Genomic DNA, 21,518 nt, shown 5'->3' on the forward strand with positions numbered 1-21,518 from the left:
AGGCCCCAGCACAATGGAACCATTCTCTCTCAACCTATTCACTCTGAGAGCTAAGGGTATGTATTTGGCATTATGCCGGATTTTTGGAGAGGATGCTGAAAAGAATATGCCAACCCATTATATGTTAATGATTGCACAAATTCTAAACCCCTCCCTAGCAATAACATTTGATTATGCCTCATACCTTGCTGATGCAATTCATAAAGGGCTAGTAGGAATCAAAAATGGTAAGGTGGATAGGCCATTTGGATGGTACTCCATGTTAATGCATATATTTTTGTTCAAAGGGGTTGATTATTTTGGAAAGGAGATGGACTTGATTAAGGTCAAGGATAAAGAGGAGATGCAAGTGCAATTGTGGAGTACTGTTCTATCTTGGGATAGAGAAGATGCAAGTTATTTAAAGTTTCATAGATGCTTTGCATCTAAAATTAGGATTCTTCTATGCAGAGAAAACCCTAGAATTCCTAAGGCTCTTTTGGAGTTTCTCAAACCAAAGGAGTTTGCAGAGGATATCAAGATTGTTTACAATTGGGGATACATATATTTGTACCCTATGGCTACTGTTTTTAGAGTGTTTGGATTTAGAGGCACCCCCTTTTTACTACCCTATCAGGTCCCATTGAAGATAGGGATTGTAGAAGTCCTGAGACAAATTGGGGGAGTACAAGAAGCAGAGCTAACCAATAGAGGTAAAGGGACTATTTTCCCAACTATTGCCATGGCTCACCATTTTGTGATCACTAAGGGTGGATGGAGATTTTTTGAAGAATTCTTTAAGCCATATAGGCTATCTACTGCAGTGTCAAGATGTGCAGACCTCGAGGATTTTTTCAATGGCATGTTCAGAAAAAGAGCAGTGTGCAGAGGTAGGCCACATCAATTTCAGTTCCTAGAAGATCTGATTAGAAATGAATTTAGCTTAGATGAGCAAGAAATGAGGAAGGAGAAGTGGGTGGCATATAAGAAAGCCCTTGATTTTATCCATCAATTTGACACTAGCTATGACCTCCTTTCTAGCTTCAATCCATTTGAGGAGAAAATAAAATTCCTGATTCTTTATTTTGAAGATCTCATGCAGACATTAAAAAAAAAGAGGGAGGCCATAATGCAAAATGAGATGGTATTGGCTAAGCCTGCCTTTGCTAGAGATATCCGAGCTGGTGACTATGTAATGCACAAAGGGTCAAAGTACACTGTGATAATGCCAGTGATAGGTGAGCCTTCCACTTCAAAAGGGAGGAGGAAAATTGAAGATGTCATTGACATCCAGGATTCCCCTAAGAAGAAGAGAGTGGAAAAGGAAATTGAAATTGATGAGCCTCAATATTCTCCATCTGAGTCTCCTATCCACATTGGAGATGAACAAGTTGTGGCTGAACAATTGTTGCAGTTAGGGAGTCTCAGTGAGATTGCCTATACCTATGAGGAGACCCAAGAGGGGATGCCCAAAGAGCCACCTAATGCTGAAATGGATTTGACTGATGGTGAGTTAAAGGGCCAAGAAATGGACCTTACTGTTAAGCAAGCTAGTGAAGAATTCCTAGTTGACAGTAATTTTGTCACATCAGGAGCTTTTATACAGTTTCTATGGAAGCAAAATATTGATCAATTCAAGACTAGATGTGAACAGAGGAAAAGTGAACAACCTCTTAAAAATACAACTCAGGTAGAAGAAGAGGTTAAGAAAGAAATGATGGAGGAGTTCAAAGCAATCACCCCTGAGAAAGGAAGAGAAATGGTAGCAAAGGCTAGTGTGTTGATTCTCCCTGAATGGGATATAGTTGATGCCTTAGTGCTTGATGCAGTGAGGAAAGAAACAAAGCCTATGGAAGGAGTGACATTCAGCAAGGATAATGTTGCTCTTGTCATGTGGTCTTTAAAGAAGGATGAAAACAAAAGAAGGAAGGATGCATCGGATTCTAGCCTCTTAGGAGGCATGATAGTTAAAAGAGTCCAAGACACAGGGGTAGTGGAAGCTGCAAGCACAATCCTAGAGACTGCAAAATTTAGTGTTGTGGTGGCAGAGAAAGAGGCACAAGAAAATGCTAATCTCCAATTGAAGTTGGAGACTAGTTTAAAAGATTACAATGATGCTAAAGAAGGAATAGCCAACAGAGACAACGTAATTGCTAAACTCCAGAGTCAATTGGAACGTCAATATCATCCCGGTGAATCTTCTACACTCATGATAGCCTCCTCTCCAACAAGACCCCCTCCTACTAGTCCCATCATTGAATATCCCCCTTCTCCTATGCCTTCTAGTTCCCAATTACCTGAAAATGTCCAACATGAGTTGAAAAAATTGAAACAAGTTTAGACATTGTATGCAAACAAATATGAGGAGAAGGTGAAAGCCACCATCTTGAAGTTTGCTGACTCAGTCAAAACCTTCAATGTATACATAAATATGAAGAGGATTATTGTGATTTTGATCAAATTCAAAGAAGAAGAAGAAGCCACTTTGGAACCAATCCTGAATAAGTGGGTGCCTAGAGGTAAAGAGTTAGAGCTCATGTGTTCTTCCCATGAAGATGTAGAAGAGAATGACAATCTAAGGTCCACATGTGAGTTTATAAAAGAAATGAATATTCTTTCAGTGGAAGGAGCAGGTATAAAAAGAAAAGCCCAACTTTATAGGAAAGAATATTCAAATCATAAATTTGAAATGTTTCCAGGAGGTTTCATTGGTCCTGTCCAGCTAAAGAAAGAGAAGACTTGGTTAAAGGAGGTGGACCATAATTTGTCCCTAAGGATCAATCAGATTATTAGTACTGATGACACATCCTTATTTGTCCAAACAATTGAGGAAATTGAAAAAGTGAAATCTCATTATGGTTTCATAGAAACAGAGATTGGGCATGTACGAGTCACTTGGAAGCGGCTAGAAGATATGAAACAGAAGATTGCTAGTTTTACTTGGCCTAGTGATGATGTGTATTAGGAGTGGAAAGATAAGTCTATGGGACAGAAAGAAGATGCTTGGGAGCAGTTACAGGAGGTTGCAACATAACAACAAGCAGAGGAAGCCACAGATGTTGAAAAGGACTTATAATCGCTTCTTGAAAACGACCAGTTGTTTGTAACAAACTTTATTTTGAAGGGTCCAAAGCTTTTATGCATCCATACTATCATAAATGGATGCCAGGACTCCTAAAAAAATGATCACAAGTAATTGTAAGAAAATGCTACAGAAATTTATCTGAGCTTTTTTCTAGTCTTATGGAGAATACTCTGAATTTTGTAATATTTTCTCAAAATTAATATCAATATATAGACTATCAACTTTCGAGCCTAAATTTTGTGTTGTCTTCTGGTCTACTTGCAAATATTTACTGTTTTCAATATGAGTAATCTAGGGTTATTCATTTGAGTATGGATTGTAAGGCAATCTTAAATAGAGGCATTTCTTAGCTTTTCTTTCCAGGAGGGAAATTAAATATGCATGAAGCATTTCTATCAGTAAATTCCTTGTGGGAGATTTTGAATTTGATGAATGCAGTCTAGTTTGATAAGGGTAAATTCTTATGTATGTCAGGCATATGTGGGGTTTTATAGAAGCCGAGGTGATGGGATGTGTGGAGATATTTGATTGTGGGAGTATTGTTTAAACTTAGATGACTTTGTGGCCTAGATAAGGCACTGGTATCAATTGTAGTTGTCCTTTTACATGTCTTGTAGGTCAACATTGAAACATGAGTATTAAGGCTTATTTCTTTGTTTCAGTTAGTCTCAAGGCGATAAGATCCACTGGTTTTTGGACAATGGTTACTATGGATTTTGTTTAAAAGTGTGAAAGAATTCACCTAAGGTATACCCGCCTGAACTTTGGATAAGTTCAAAGTGTAGAAGGTTGTAAAACCTTGTCATATGTTGTTCTAAAGTTTCCTTCTCTTTGATCTCTCTTCTACAGACAGAGTTTACTATTTTATTATAAGAGATTTTAGGGGAAATCAAAATTTGAGAACAACAGGTCCCACCAACAAAAGGTATCGAAGAAAGAAGAGGTGGCCCCCACCGATGAGAAAAGACTTTCGAAGAAACAATATGATCAATGCAAGATAAAGAAGATTCACTGAAAGAAGCATTCTCATCGAAAAAGTGATATCGATAAAATAGAAGAAAACTACATCGATGAATGATATCGATAAGGATATAAGTTTCGATGGGAGGACAAAAGAAGTCACCGAAGTCGAAAGTCTCTTCGACATGAAACCTGGCTAGGTCCTGCAGAGCCTAAAGTGTGAGAGTTAGTAACCAAGTAGGTTCACTCTATAAGTTGGCCAAGTCAATTGGAGGGTTTGATCATAGGAGTTGGCATTTCCTTAGAACCTATCCAATCTGTTGATTTGAGACCCAACACATTCATTAATTGTTTTGGACATTTCAAGCTATGTTTTCCTAATAGATGGTCAAGTATAGAACAACAACACTCAGAAAATACAGTCTAGAGAGATTGTAGTCTACAGTAAAGCCAGTAGGCAGTCATACCTAGTACCAAATAAAATGACAGTAATCAAGTCTACTAAGTGAAAAAGAGTAGGGTATAAGTTTCTAAAAGGTCTTTTCAAACCTTAACAACAAATAACACGTTATTGTTGCATCATTGTAAAAACTTGACAAGAACAACACCTTATTACCTCAAGAGGCATAGCAGTCATAGGGAAACTCATGTCAAATGTGCAACTCAATACAATAAATAATCTTAGTTTGTATCCCTATAGCATCATAATGCAGTCCTTGACCAAGTATGCATACAAGAATTATCTAGTTCTATTAAGGCACAAGCATCAAAGTTAGAGGTTATGACAACTAGTGAAAAACATCAAGAACAAAAAGTTTAGTCTCAAGCATTAGGAGTTGTAATAAAAAAACTTACAAGGATGAGGCATATTCAAAACTTTTGCAGTCCCACCTTGGATATCAACACTAGAAGCAACTCATATTGTTCGTGTACAGACAAGACAATATGGGAGTTCATTATACCTAGCAACTCGTGGTGTTGTTGTTCGTGTTGGCTCTGTTGGACCCTGCAATTAAGATTCAATATACATTATTCAATAAGATTAACTGTGCAACATAATGAAATATTGAAAAGTGTGTTACCTTGTTGAGCTTTGCTTGGTTTTGAGAATAGTTTAATATTCTCTACTTAATAGGGCCAACCACATGAAGGTGGAAGCTCATTTGGCCCCTCCCCACCCTAACATCACTCTAAATTCCCCGTTAACATCTTATAACATTCATTCATTAATTCTTTCTATCATTAATAAAATATAGCATTCATTCATTAATATCACATAATGTTCATTAACACATAACATTGATTAACATTAATTAACATTAATTAACACACAACGTTCATCAATATTAATTAACACATATCATCCATAACCATTAATTAGCACATAATTACATTCACTAACACATAAAAATCAGTCATTATCAAATAAGTTAGATTACAATCATTTCTTTCTTTCTTTTTTCTTTGAAGCTATGAAAAGACTAAGTGGAACATCGATGTCTTCATCATTTCCCCCCTTTGCAGATGTTCCGCCAACTGCTCGTGATCTCAATGTATGCCTAGTCCTATACTGAGGATGAGGACACTGAAGCGAAGGGGGGTCCTCTGCAATAACAAAGAAATGGGTTAAATTCAAAAAAAAAAAATTATTATTGTTACAAGTATTTCATTAATTTAGAGAACATAATTGTTGTTCTCTTTACCTGATGGGGCCACATCATTTTGTGTAGCCTCAACCTCAACATGCTGAACACCAATTGCAATTATATTTTTTTAAAGAAATAACAGTGGTCCTCTTTACCTGAGTGGGGAACATCACGTTCTTGAGGTTGTGTACCCAGATCATGCTCCACTTGCTCACCACCGACTACATGCTCTAAAATATTAACAAGAAAGGTTACATTAATTACTACTCTAATTACAAATTAAGATGTTTAATTGTATTAATAGATAAATAAATAAATTTGAATAGCAAATGAATACCTCCACTACTAGGATGCACATCCGGACCTTCATGTGCGGGTGGTGTTTCACAATTAGCAGGTTGCATTCCAATGACATGCATATTGTTATCATTGCTTGCTTATTTAAAACAAATATAGTCACTTTATGTTGGAACTCAACATCAATTAGATTATTGGTAAAGTATTCAATTTGAAACAATTTCCATTTAGCATATTTACCTATGTGGTGGATGCACTCGAATGTTGTGTATGCCCACTCAATTCTTGTAGCCGATTAGCCACGGTTGAATAGCCTTTCCGGTAGGCAATTCTCTTATCATCTTCTGTGGGCACTCTATTGAATTCAGAGCCCTACATTTTTGCTTGGTACCGTGATTTTTTCTTGCATTGTTTGATAAAAAAAAACGTTTGCAATTTATTAATATTTTGAGACAATATGGGAGTTTACATAAGATACTTACAATTCATGCAACAAGTTTCACGTAACCACCAGAGCCGAGTTTGTGTTGCCCGTGCTTTTCTTGCCTTGCCTTGGTTGCCTTTGACGTGTCACTCAGTCTATAAAAAGTTTGAAATATGTTAGATTATATAAATATAAAGAGTAATTAATTAGTACATAATTACATTCTTAATAGTATCCTGTACCTTCTTCTGGCGTCTACTAGTGTATTTCCTTTTTTCCTTTCAAATCTCTACTTGGCATCCAAAATTAGGTCCTTCCACTCCCTCTCTGGAATCATGGGGGGATGCTCATACTTTAGGTTCCTCTCCAAATGGGTCCTGTATTGGTCCCTCACATACTTTAGATATGTGCCAGCTTTTTCAAGGAGCTTGGTTTTATCAAAGGTGTCATTTCTAAACCACTCAACCATTTGGTTTGTCAATTCATCTTTTAACCTTTTTTCTTGGTCATTCCACCTTTTAAAGCAAAAACAAACCTGTTAGATTCAGAAATGAACTGAAGCTACATTTATTACACTTCAAGAAATGGATCAAAGGAAAAGTATTCTAGCAATGATATGAAATCAAAAGTGGATAAGGGTTAGTTCACCTATGATGTACCACCTTTTACATATGGTGGGCCCAAATATCTGCAATGCAATGTCACTAAGATGTTTATAGAAAATATCATTGCTTGCAAAAAAATCATGGGATCATTAGTCCAAAACGAGTGATCATAAAGTAAATTACAATTAGAGTATATATAATAATAATTTTAAAGTACCTGGAACCTTTTGTATCTTTAAGGGAATCATTTATTCGTCACTCACCACAAATGTGGCCTACAATGTTCCTGTACTAGCAATACGAGAAGATCCAAGAAATGATGCTATGTTATCAACAGTAGTCGCCTATGGCACATCCTCATGTGCATCTCCTCCTGCAAAAAATGAATCGACTATGAAATGGCATTAGAATTCAAGAAAGAACGCTTGAAGGGAAATAAACACATGACAGAAGATAGAGAAAAAGAGGGATCTACCAAGAGTGGGCGGGCCAATATGACATGCACTAGAGGATGTCTGCATGCTATGTGTTGCCGACATTGCAGTCGGCAATATAGGTGAGGGTGACCTCTGATGAGGTGGCATCGACATTTGCATAGTAACATTAATAGCACCTAAAGAATAATACATTAAATATATCAAACATTAAATATATGAAAAGTGCAAGAATTGTAAACAAGGATGAACCTTTATTTTGAAAATTGACAGTATCAAGTATGATGTGTTTTGGGTACTCAGAGTGATAATCCAAGCAAGTGATAATACAAGAAAATCATCATCACCTGATTCTGCAACACCCTGATCATAGGAACGACTTTCATGAGGGCAGATAAATTGTTGTAAAAACAATACGTACATATTTTAGTTAATGACATAAAAAGAGAATAAAATATAAACCATTATTGAACTTTTGTTATAATTAAAGCTTTCATTACTACTTACTTGCAAGTTTTCTACTGTCTTATACAATAATTCCACCCTCTGTCGTATCTCATCAGTGGTAGGATGCATGGCTGCCAAAGCAACAATCTCTTTTCTAATTTTTATAAGAGGCATTTTAAAGAATTTCACAAGGTCTGTGGGATCTTCAGGGTCATCATTGCTTAACCCTAATGATTCCACATCCACAGAAAGGTGCTTAGGTACTGCAACTCCCTTTCCCTTTCCCCGAACATCCGTCTGTGTCAAGAATATCATTAACAATTACAAAATTAGTATAAATCACTAAAAAAAAGAACATAATAATGTAACAGTTTGCTTCTACCTAATTTGTACAATTACAATGAGGTTTACCTTCTTGGTAGAAGTGTTGCAAGGTACATCTCTGTCTGTGATATGTGATGGATCCATGTCAGCCTATGACAAAGAAAAAATGTAAAAGATGTTAGCGAAATTACATCATACACAACATGAACAACATGAACTTTGTAGACAAAAAGAGTATTAAATATTAAAAAGATGTTGTCATCAAAATCATTGTAAATTTTTTAATTCCTTACCTTTACTTTATGTACACTATGCAGGATCCTCAACTAAATGGTCACATAAATAGTCACATAGCCAATAAACAAACCAATTTCCATAAATGAACACAGTTTAAAAATTGTCACATAAATAGTCACACTCACTATCTCCATCTCCATATTAAAAGGTGCATCATGAATTAATTATTTAATGGCATTAGAATTCAAAATAGAATGAATTAATTATGTAAAAAAAATTCTATCAAGAAGTCAATATTAAATAGATAATATACTAATTGCATTCCTCATACATTTCATTCTTCATCATCATGAACATCAAGGTCATTATCGCCATCATCATCATCATCATCATCATCGTCATCATCATCATCGTCATCATCATCATCGTCATCATCATCGTCATCATCATCATCATCATCATCATCATCAACATCTTCGCCATCATCATCACCATCATCACCATCACCATCATCATCATCATCATCATCATCATCATCATCATCATCATCATCATCTTCTTCTTCTTCTTCTTGTTCTTCTTCTTGTTCTTCTTCATCGTCATTGTGAAATTGTCAATCGTGATCATCATCCACTTCATCTTCTACTTCTTCGGTATCTTCTTCTTCCATCACATTATACTTTATCGACCTTCCTCTTGGATCATGTCTAACAACAAATGACCAACCCGATTTATGTGGAACCTTTGAGTAAAATACTTGCTCACATTGGCTTGGAAGAACATAGGGCTCATCCCCAACCGGTTCAAATGACCTTGTATTTAGCATTATAAAACCATTATCATGTTCAATAACAATTCTATCAGGATCATTTTTATTCAATCGTAGCCTATACCATTTGACGACGAAAAAAACTAATTTGAAGGAATTAAAGTCACACTCAAGTATATCATCCAAAATGCCATAGTATCGATTTTGAGACTATTGAGGATGAATGTCATTTATCGATTAAATATTTGTCACCTCAAAGAATATAGTGATGCCAGAATCACAAGTTTTCTTCGTGTCATCCAACTTTTTAATGCGAAATTTATGACCATTACAGCACATAGCGTTGTGGTGTTTGACCTGCAATATGTCAAACATGTAAAATTTATTGCATTGTGAGTTGATAAACATATGGGTGATTAATAAATTTATACGTACCTCTTTATCTCTTAAACCATATGCTAAATCAATTTCCCTTTGTGTAACATTGGAATCTCCATTACGATGTGCTTCTTTAACCAATGAAGCCACACCTTCCCATGTTAACGTGCATCTAGAATGTTGATAACGTTCAATCCATACGGTCATCCAATCAAGATTGTTTGCAATATACAAATGTAGTGCATCCCACTCTCGATCAACTGTACAAAAAATAAATAGATGTCTTACAATCGATTTATTTTGAAGATTAAGAATTAATTAACTACAATAACATCTTATAATTACCTCTCACTTTCCTCAATCTACCTTTCCCCGTCAAGTACTCCCTTTCAAATTTGTTAATGGTGTTGGGATCCCAAATGCAATCCACGTGGATCTTTGCTGCAAACTTAGGAAGATATTCAGAAATGTACACCATAGTCTGGTATACCATATATCCCTCCACCATAGAACCCTCAAGATGTGCTCTTTGTCGAACCAAAGCCTTCAAAAATTTCAAGTGCCTCTCAACCATCCACATTGACCTAGTGTGTACAGGTCCACACAATTCAATCTCCTCAACTTGGTGTATGAGGTAGTGTTCTTGTGCATTGAAAAAAGCTGGAGGTAGACACTTTTGCATTTCACACATTAAATGAGGAACTTTTCTCTTCCAATATTTTATATCGTCTTTATGGATTTCTTTATATGACAGCCACCTACAAGGTATTCAAGATGCAAAAAAATATATTACATAAGAAGTAAAACAAATCGCAAATATAATATCTATACAAGGAACTAAACAAATATCACTACTTACCTCATGTATTTTCCAAGATCATAAATGACTTGCTTGACATTATTGTCGAAGTCATCTGGGAGAGATAGAGGTAGAATGTACTGCAACAATTATAAAATTATCTTTTCATTTTTTTGTAACATAATGAAAAGTACACGTACGCGCAGTACTTAAATACATACTAAAAACACAAGAACATGAATTACCTTAATGAAGGTATGCCAATCATGCATTTTCATCCCTGGCCCAAATTCACTTTTCTTTAATATGAGATTATTTATGTTCGCAGCAAATCCTATGGGAAATCGCATTTTTCGTATGACTTCTTTTATAGCATTGCTTTGCTGGTCCATTAATAACCAAGGAAGCTCACTTATATTAATCTGGTCTCCATGGCTATTTGATTGAATGACATTTATCATTGCATGATTGGAATCCTGAATGTCACTACATATTTTGACAATTTTTTCTTTGTCATGCCTTCCATCCAATATTTTCCATAATGTCTCTGTTATATTCTTTCCAATATGCATACTATCAAACAAATGAACAATTTGTAATTGCTCATAGTAGGGCAACCTACTAAATTGTAGGGGGATAACTTTTTATTCATTAGGAAGGTGGTCATTTATGCCTTCACAACCTTCATGATCATCAATCACATCATCAGTAAACAAAACAAAATAGAAAAGATGTTTTATGACAAACCAATAGATGGAATGGCATTACCTTGACGATTAATTCTATTATATTCCAAATTCCACTGGTGAGGTGTCATTCTTCGTGGCTTTGATGTATTCTCTTCTTTCCCATTGAAAATATGTTTTTCAGTATTTTGATACTTATGATTTTTGTGGAGAAAGTGCCTATACTCATCAAACACCTACTTTCCTAAACTTTTTGAATGATGAGATTTCATCTTTGGACCACAAACATGACATGAAAATTTTCCCTTTGTTTGAAGACCTAAAATATAATGTATAATTGGATTAAATATGATAATTTTTTGAATTATAATGTTCATGCACAACTTAAACACTATAACATACCACAAAAATGTGTTAGCCTCGGGGCATCGTGTATTGTCCATAGAAGCATCGCATGGAATTGAAATTGTCTTTGTCTTATTGGTCTAGAGACGTCGTACATAGTGACACCATTCCATAACTCCAGCAACTCATCGATAAGAGGCTCGATATATACATTCATATCTTTAACTTGGTACTTACCTAATCGAATGAACAAAAACATTACATAATTATTATGACCATTTTACAGCAATATTTATAATTAAATTTAGATGACTATATTTAAATGATAAAATACCTAGAACAATCATTGCCAACATTATGTGCTCCCTCTTTATTGACATCCATGGAGGAATGTTAATGTTGATAACAAAAATAGGCCACACTGAGTAAACAGATCTCATCTCTCCAAATGGATTGACACCGTCCACTGCCAATGAATGCTTGAGATTACGAGATTCTTCTTTAAAGTGTGGCCACTTTTCCTCTATGTCCATAAATGTTGAACCATCCGCAGGCATTCGGATAATGTCATCTCAACTTCTATTGCATGCATGGTAATCCATAAATTGTGCCAAGCTAGTGCACTTGATAATCGTTGCATATGTGGAATAATGGGAATATAGCAAAGAACCTTGTGAGGAACCCTTTTTGTTATTTGATCTATTCGATATCTACTGATATGACATTCAGGGCATTCAGTTCAAAATTCATGTTGTTTGTGATATATAATATGATCATTGGGACAAGCATCTATTGCTTGATACTCCATTCCAATATCTTTCATAATGGCAGATAATTCTCGGTATGAGCAAGGTAGAATATTTGATGGTGGTAACAAAAACACACCTATCAATCTACAACAACAAAATATAATTTGTTATAAAAAAGAGTATTAATGGTACAACATGATTCACAGTTTATTATGACATATATGACATGCCTTAACATATGTGACATTGTTATGTTGGATAAACCATTCATAACCTTCAAGTTCACCAACAACAATACAGCGGAGAGAATAGTTGCCTGCGAGCCTTCATAAAGGGCCTCAGATGCCTTCTCAAGTAGAGGGACATCATGAACAACATCAAGGTCATCTTCATCATCATGGTCAGCTGCACGAGTACTAAATGAGTCATGGATCAATGTATTTATACCATCATCTTCAATTGTGTTTTCTGGCTCATGATCATCATCTTCCATGGGATCATTATCTTCAGCTTCGATATTCACACCTCCATGTTCGTCCACTTCAAAAACCATATTCTCAAGGTTGTGTTGATCCATACCATGTGCTCCTGGGTGCTTGACCTATATAAAATTGATATACATAAATAAACCGTGATCATGATCTCATCATCACGTGATTTATTATGTATATAAATTGTCAAAATGATATAATAAAAAACTTACCAATGGATGATAATCATGTCCACCTTCAATGTGACCATACAGCCTACAATGTTTCTTCGTTGTTTTGATTAGAAGTCTTCTAGTCTTTAACCCCTTACAAATTTTGCACGGACAATAACATTTTCCATCACCTTTTCTTTTCAAGTTAGACCACAATCTAGCAATTGTCTCCTTATTTTGTTGTTTGTTGATATTGTCTGACATGGTCTTTCTTCACAGGCAAGAAAATAGAAATTATTGTCTGACATGGTCTTTCCCTTAGGAGCTGGTAGATCCTGCTTCCATACTTTAATTCCATTTTCTCAAAGGACAATCCTAAAAATCCATGCATTGCAAACAAATTTTTACAGCTTTGTTGGTTGTGGTGGCGTCATAGATAGTTTACATCAATAAATGAAGAACATGCCAATGCTTTTAAGGCAACAGTAGAAGTCTATCTCTTATTCAACATCTCTAGTGAAACCTCCATGATCTTTTGTTGGAGTAGAATTTGTTATATTCTAGAAAGGGTCTTGTCCTTTGTTGATGGGATATTCATCTACCTCAAGAAATAATTGTTCTTTTCTCCAACAAGAAGTGGAACTAAATGAAGATCTAGCACCATGAAATTAATCCTCAAAAGGATTACTATAGTTAGTTTTGGTAGATAATGATTTGGGTAAAATACTAATGTGGCTTTACGAAATATTATGTACTAGCTTAGCATACTCTAACAACTTTGGTGCGACATGCTACATCCAATTAAGTCTCCATCGGTATCTCTATTGTGTTTATGGATTGGATTCAATGTACTCTTTTTATACACAGATTTTACTTTCAACTGAGGAGGTTTGTATGTACTTACTTGTCTTTCAATTGTATCCCTATTTCAAGAATTTCTTCTATCAACAAATCATTTGTTGTAAGTTGTACAAGTGGACGCTTGAACAAGTCTTCCATGCTAGCCTTGTTGATACGTTCAACACCATCTTCTGCAACAAATCTTTAGAACTTCATTTTTCTGAATTGAAGAGTGAGTAGTAGGGACAATCTAGGACACTTACAGAGGTTTTGCAAGAGAGATAAATAGACCTAAATATTATGGCTTAATAATGATCAATAGGTAAACATATAAGAAACTCTCAATATCGAAATGACTTTCTCAATTGTCTTTACTAGAAATGGATAGATATGCTAATAATGGCTTTATGACTGTATGTCAACTTTAGACTCAATCCAAGAAGAGCTAGAACTAATATGCGATATCTAGATTTATGATCTCTATATTATAACAATCCCATAATTATGTTTCCACGCATCTATACCACAACACAAACATCATGCTAGTGTTCAACCATAGCAATTGATATCCTAATTATAGAATGTGAAATATGCACATAACTATGAATAAAGATTAAGAAAAACAAAGAAAGATGCTTATTGCAAACATAAATGACTAATGGACAAGAATTGAATTCATTGTAGATAGTTTTGAATATCAAATTCACTTATTTGTGTGCATTTAGTAACTCATGTACTTGTGGCCAACCATTTATCTCTTTCATAAATTAAACACTTATTAATAACATTAAATGGTTGAGTAATTATGTTTTAGTTGAAATTGAAAATAAAATATTTTATTTCAGGATAGCTCACACTATTCCCTATCATATTTTAGACTCTTGGTTTTGTTAGTAGTGGTTTGATGTCTTTGGAGCTGATCATTGCATTTCTTTAGTTACGTTTGCCAGCCTACTCCCAGCCTATGCCAAAATGGGAGCTTTGGAATAGGGTATGGACATCCATCAAAGCATAAAAGATAGAGGAATTTTGTCAGATGTAGTTGCAACTACATAAAATGGATTTGTTGATAAGGCTTTAGAAACTTTCAGGCAAATGCAATCGGCAGGTGTAAAGCCAAATTCCACGACCATTGCTACTATCCTCCCTGCCTATGCCAAAATGGGAGATTTGGAATAGGGTATGGACATTCATCGAAGCATAAAGGATAGAGAAATTTTGTTAGATGTTGTAGTTGTAACTGCCTTGGTAGACATGTATGCAAAATGTGGAAGCATAGACAAGGCATGTGAACTATTTGATAGAATGCCTGAAAGAAATGTTGTCTCGTGGACTGCAACGATTGCTAGATATGCACAAAATAGATTTGTTGAAAAGGCTTTAGACACTTTCAAGCAAATGGAATTGGAAGGCATAAAGCCAAATTCCACAACCTTTTCTAGCATCCTCCCCGCCTGTGCAAAAATGGGAGCTTTGGAATAGGGTATGGACATCCATCAAAGCATAACGGATAGAGGAATTTTGTTAGGTGTTGTACTTGCAAATGCCCTGCTTGACATGAATGCAAAATGTGGAAACATGGACAAGGCTTGTGAATTGTTTGATATGATGTTGCAAAGAGATGTGATCTCATGTGAACAATCAACACACGCATATACGGGAGGAAGGGATTGTTGATACAAAATTGAACGCTTACTCCTCAATCACAGTTCTATGGTTTTATGAGATTAAACTAGGACAATTAACCACCACATGTATATTTTTTGCAACATGAAATTAAAAACTAGGGCAATTTGAATCTACCTCCTTCGTGGGATTGCCTTCGACATGGGTTTGATGTTCTTGGGGGTTGAAGTCACCACGGATGCCTACGCAAGATTGCAATTCACAAATGAATTCCTTGCCTCTTTTTTTATTTTGTAATGGCTGCTGTCATCGGAATTACGATGAACTCGAGCACTTTTTTGAAAAAAAGAAAATTCTCATTGCTAATGCCTTTTTCGTTGAAACCAAATGGGTAATTTCCATCGGAATTACGATGAATGCGGGCATTTTTTCAAAAAAACCAAATTTGGCCACAATATACCTTCTCCGTCGGAAACCTTAGTTGAAAATCTAGTCAAAATGTATTAGTGTAACTTAGATCATTTAGAAAACTTGATCGAATTTTATGTTTAAATCAATATGGGAAAATATTGTCTCTACTGGTTATCACCTATGCAAGTTTTAATTTCTGTATTCGCTTTTGCTTAAGTAATGGCAAGCCTTGCTTTGTTTGATTGGACCCTGTTGTATGGATTGATTTGGGGTACCTATTTTTGTCCTCCATGGTCATAATCCAGGACCATGGAGGACAACTGGTATGAAATGCTTTAACTACCATAAGATTGGCCACCTAGCTAGAGAATGCAGACATAGATCCTACAACCAGTCTGCAAACAAGAATCGATTTAGCAAAAAAAAAGAGCAAAATGACCTAAAAGGAAAGAAGACAACTGAAGAAATAAGAGATGAAATGAAAAATATATGGATTAAGAAGAATGAAGGAAAAGAAGGACAAGGACATCCATCGGTGATGACAGTTCCACTTCTAACTAGGCATACAGATGCCTAGGGGGAGCACATATGGTCAGATTACTTTTGAATCCCCTCAACAAATGTAAAGATGTGTTTATCTGCATAGTTGTGATGCACAAATTTGGTCTAAAATTTCTTAATTGAAGTTTGTCTTGTGAGTTATTTATTTGAGTATCGGTATTGCCAATAAATAACCTGTGAAGTCAAATCGGCGTACTTTAAGTTGTGAGCTTCAAATCTAACCATTGGATCCTAGCACTGATAAATATCAATGGATAAATAAGGAAATGGTAGCGCATTTTCATTTACCTAACTACTTGTGAATTTTCTTGAGCTCCTGTGTGTTCCAAGGCGATTTCAAAATTGCTAAGCTTTGTTTGTGTGAAAAAGAAATTCAAGCAGAGCGATAGTGGTTTGGTATTCCCTAGGAAAGTGTTTTCAACTGCATCTGAGAAAATATTGATTGAAGGTCATTATGGCAGCACAGTTATCAACTCATGTGTTGGTTAAAGATATTAAGGAACCCCAACCCGAGTTCAAGCTGCACCCGATGAAAGCCGGTGAAATCAACAAGACCGGTGCTTTATCATCTGTGCCCTTTGGTGTATTGTTGGTAGAAGATATTCGCTCCTATATTCATTGCAAGCTTGAAGAACTTGGAGACAAGTTTATTCAAAGTGAGTTTAAAGGGTTTTGTGAAAATGATAATTTGAAATCAAGGTTCCTACATTTGAAGACCAAGGGTTTGGCATATGTTGTAGACTTTCTGAATCAGTTTCATGGTGATTGGGTTAGATATGAATTGAGCACGGTTCATGATCATTTTTTGTGGTTGGAAGATCATGTACCGATCAAGATCACAAAGGAGATGATTCGAAGAGTGACAGGGTTCAGTGCAACTGGTGAAGCATTAACCCTAAGAATGATATCATCAACTAAAGTCACTCGGTTAACCAAATCCTAGTGTGATAGTAGAGAAATGACTATCACTCATTTTGAGGATGCTGAAGTAAGATTTGCCTCTGTAGTGTTGGGTTACAGGGTATATCAATCAAACCGGATGAACAGTGAGCCGAGCGGTGCCATCCATGCTAGATATAGGATTATCAAAGAAGATGCAACTTATGATATATGTGAGATGATTCAAAGTCAGTTCATGGTGAACATGGAAAGAATAAAGAAGGATAAGAAGCAATCCTTCAAATATGGCTCTCTACTGGTATGTATATTCTTCTATGTGCTAAAATATTTTCCTGGTAAGAGTAATATAGTATGGTCACAGGAGAAACCTATCATGGTTCAGATAGGTGAAATGATTAGGGATCTGGGAGATAAATTTGGGGAAGCAATGTGGGGATATTTCAAAGAATTCCAAACTAGAATGCACAAGAGGGAAATAATTCCAACTGGAATAGTGTAGAAATATAAGAACAACATTTGCTTTCTTGTAGATATAGATTGTTGTATTGTCCAAGCAGTTGAACCCAGAACTTTTTGGGTTCCACCTATTGGGTATGAGGCTGCAGTAGATCTGGTTTAAATTCATATCAATATGCTTCTATCTAAACCGGTAGATTTGAAGGCAAAGAGGTTTGGAACATATGAGGAGGTAAGTTCTAAAATAAAACAAGAACTTCAGGTGCCTATCATTAAAAGAAAAGAAATGAAAATGATTGATACCGTTGACAAGAAATATGGAGGTGAAGCATCTGGTACCACTACCTCCATCGATGCGAGTGAGAAAGCAAGGGTCACACCTGCAAAAGATGAAGAACTGACCAGTGAAAAGAAGAAAGTGACAAAAACAAAACCAAAGGGCACTGCAACAACTAAACCATCAACATACACAAAGGAAAAGAATCTAGGTACTCTTGTATCTTCACCAAGGAAAGATAGACCGGTAGGAGTAACTTACACCAGGAAGAGAAAGAGTGACCCAAAAATTAAAGAGGATAAGAAAGAAGGTGACACTGGGTCAGATGTGGAAGTAAAAAATGTTAGAAGAAGTGAAAGGAATAAAGCTCCAACAATTGATGATATGGTGCACGACATCAAAGAATTTGGAGGTTTGTCCGGTGTTGGAAGAAGATATTCTCTTAGTAATGATGAAGACAAGAGGAAACTTGAGGAAGATTTGATCTGGAACTTGCCCATCGTTTGTAGAACTCCCAGTGAATTGTATGGCATTATTCCATTAGATTTGCTGGATAAAATTGAAGGAAGATGGAAGACTGCTCTAGCTACTGAAAAAGAGCTCAGAATAAAAGCACTCGTGGAAGTGCAACATGAATTAGATTTTGAACAAGCTTCACTGGTGGCTGAAGAATGCATTTAGCATTTCAAGATAAGGAACAAAACTGGAAGAGTGGAAGTAGATGAAATTAGAGAAGTGCACGTTGAAGGTGTTGCCCTATGGAAGGAAATTATGGACCAGCAAAAGAAGGTTGAAGAAGAAATTGAACAAGAAACTAAATAGGACAAAGGGGTAGTTGTCCTTGATAAAGGAAAAGATAAATACTCCATTGAAGGTTTTGATACATTCACTATTGAGGACATCATAGGAGATGTTGTGTCAAACATCCTCAATCTGACAACAGGTATTGAACAACCGATTCATACCTCACTGGTAGAGGAAGCCGATAAGACTAAATTGTCAGGTCAAGATGAAGTGTTAGTTGAAGACATTCCTTATGAGGATACACCTCACAGAAACTTATCAACTCCAAATCATAATCTCTCTCAAGAAGGAAAAGAGGAAGAAAAGAAGACAGAGGAAGAAAAGAGAATAGAGGAAGGAAATAAGGAAGAGAAGAGAACAGAGAAAGAAAAAGAGGAAGAAAAGAAAATAGAAGAAGGAAAAGAGGAAGAGAAGAAAGTAGAGGAAGGAAAAGAGGAAGAGAATATAAAGATGACATAGTAGTGTTGGATACCCCTTCGGTAAAAATAAAATTAGATTTAGACAGGGAAAATGTAAAGCAAAAGGTAAGAATCATCATAGCAACTAGCTCAGAAGTTGAGCCCTTAAAAATTGACAAAGGAACAAAGGAAGAAGAAGAAGGTGATTCAGTTATAGATATAAAGAAAATGACCCCTAAACAGTTGATGAAAGTCTTAGAAAAACTGAGAATCCAAGCTGAAAAGGTAAAACTAAGAGAAAAGAAAAAGAAGGCAAGAATCCTCACCGCTACCAAAACAATTCTCTCTGATCTCATCTCAGACATTTAAATTGATGATATTGCACCCATTATTGATCAGGTGAATACTCTGGTCAAAGAAATCATTTCAGAGGCAACCGATCTGGAGAAGGTTTCTATAAGACAATATGAAACAAAACAAGGAGATAACCTAATGGAACATATATCAATTAGAAAAGTTTCTCTATCAACCAGAATAGAAGAAGTTAAGACCACACTACAGCAAGTTGGTCAACTCCTAGTGAAATCTTCATACTTTCATGTCTTAATCAAAGATTTGGATGATAACAAAAATCAGATTCAAAAGGAGATTCAGGATCTAGTACGCTCATTTGATCCTCTTAGTAGTTCAACATCAACTTTCACTAGACAAATCAAAATGCTCAATCATCAACTCAGAAAGTTGAAAGATGAAGAAGACAAAAGAAGTCTTAGCATGTTAGAGCTCCAATGCTATTTGGCACCAATTATAGACTTCTTGCAACTAAACATTAAAGAGGAAAACCACTTAATTCATGCACTTGACTGCAAGACAGTTGACGATATGGAGGTCTTCATTGTAGTATTACATGGCCACTTTACTACCCTAAAACAAATTCAATCTTCATGGGAATCTTCTTTAAAAGTTGCTCAAGAAACCTTTAAATAATTTTTTGCTTTATTTTGAAAAATCATTTTCGATAGTCTTTGCCATTGATGGCAAAAGGGGGAATTTTGGCTTTTATGGAGTCTTGTCAGGAATAGGGGCCATGGGACCGACACAGTAGTTTGTAGAATTTGCCACCAATGCCAAAGGGGGAGTTTGTTGGCATTCTGATGCAATTTTGTATGACTGATAAATGATATGGTTGTTGTATATGGTGAAAATGGATAACAATAATAACGATATTGAAAGGCTAAATGAATTCAACCACAAAACCCTAGCCTAAAAACAACAAAGATCCACCATAACATATGAAAATTACCTAAGACAATGCAAATCAAATGAAATCACAAAGATTATACCATCACATGTCCAATAGGGTTTTGATCTCCATTCTTCCTATCTCCATTGATCTTGCTTGATATATTTGCTCTCAGATTTTATGTGCACAAGAGCTCAACAAAGAACGAAATGTGGTTGCAAGTAGGATCGTAATGTAGTCAAGTGCATAAAAGATGATTAGGGTTTGATAATGAAGGAAGCATCTCCTTATATAGAAGACACAATAAGAAATGGAGGGATAAGATTGAGAGGTGTAAAAGGAGGTCGGCTATGATTAGAGGGTAGGTCAAAGAAATAATAAAATAATGAAAGGGATAGGTAGTGTATGAATTAAGAGATGAATGACATGTGTCATGGGTAGAAAAGGTTAATGAATTAATTAAATAAATGAAGATTTATTTAATTAATAGAAGAAGTGGGATAATTAAATAAATAAGATATTTATTTAATTTTAGAAAAAGGATAATTTAAATAAATAAATGTATTTATTTAAATGAGAAATAAGGCTAGAAGAGGATAAATGAATTAATTAAATAAATAAAGATTTATTTAATTAATAGAAGAATTAAGCTTACATAATTAAATAAATAAAATATTTATTTAATTAGATTGGACAATTTAGGTGTCTACATTTTGCCCCTCTTTGAGACAATGCGGCTTGTCGCGTTGTTTCAAAGAAGATAAGATGAACTGATACAAATTTGCCCCAAGATGGGAATGATATGCCCCCTCGAGAGATTGGATGAAAAAATGTCTGAAAAGATCACAGACAATCTCTCAATAAGAAGGAATGGCTAGAATGGACTAACTGGATAAAGTGACAGTCACGGGATAAAGAAGACTGACTCAGGAGACGAGGGCTAGGGCTAGGGTAGTCTATAAGATAGACCACGGGGGAAATACATCCTCATTGTCATATACACATCCACGAGAGCAGAGTGCAGAGCAAAAGTAGAGCAGCAGCAGTCAGCAACGATGGCCTTTGTTCACAGATTCGACCGCGTTCGCCGATTTCAAAGGCCAGTAGAGGCAAGAGAGCCGATAAGTACCGCAAAACCTCCTTGTACTTTGATGCATTTATTGTTGTCATTAATGCATGGTAGATAGGGCAATAA

This window comes from Cryptomeria japonica, chromosome 11, assembly GCF_030272615.1.
Source record: "Cryptomeria japonica chromosome 11, Sugi_1.0, whole genome shotgun sequence".
Taxonomy (NCBI): domain Eukaryota; kingdom Viridiplantae; phylum Streptophyta; class Pinopsida; order Cupressales; family Cupressaceae; genus Cryptomeria; species Cryptomeria japonica.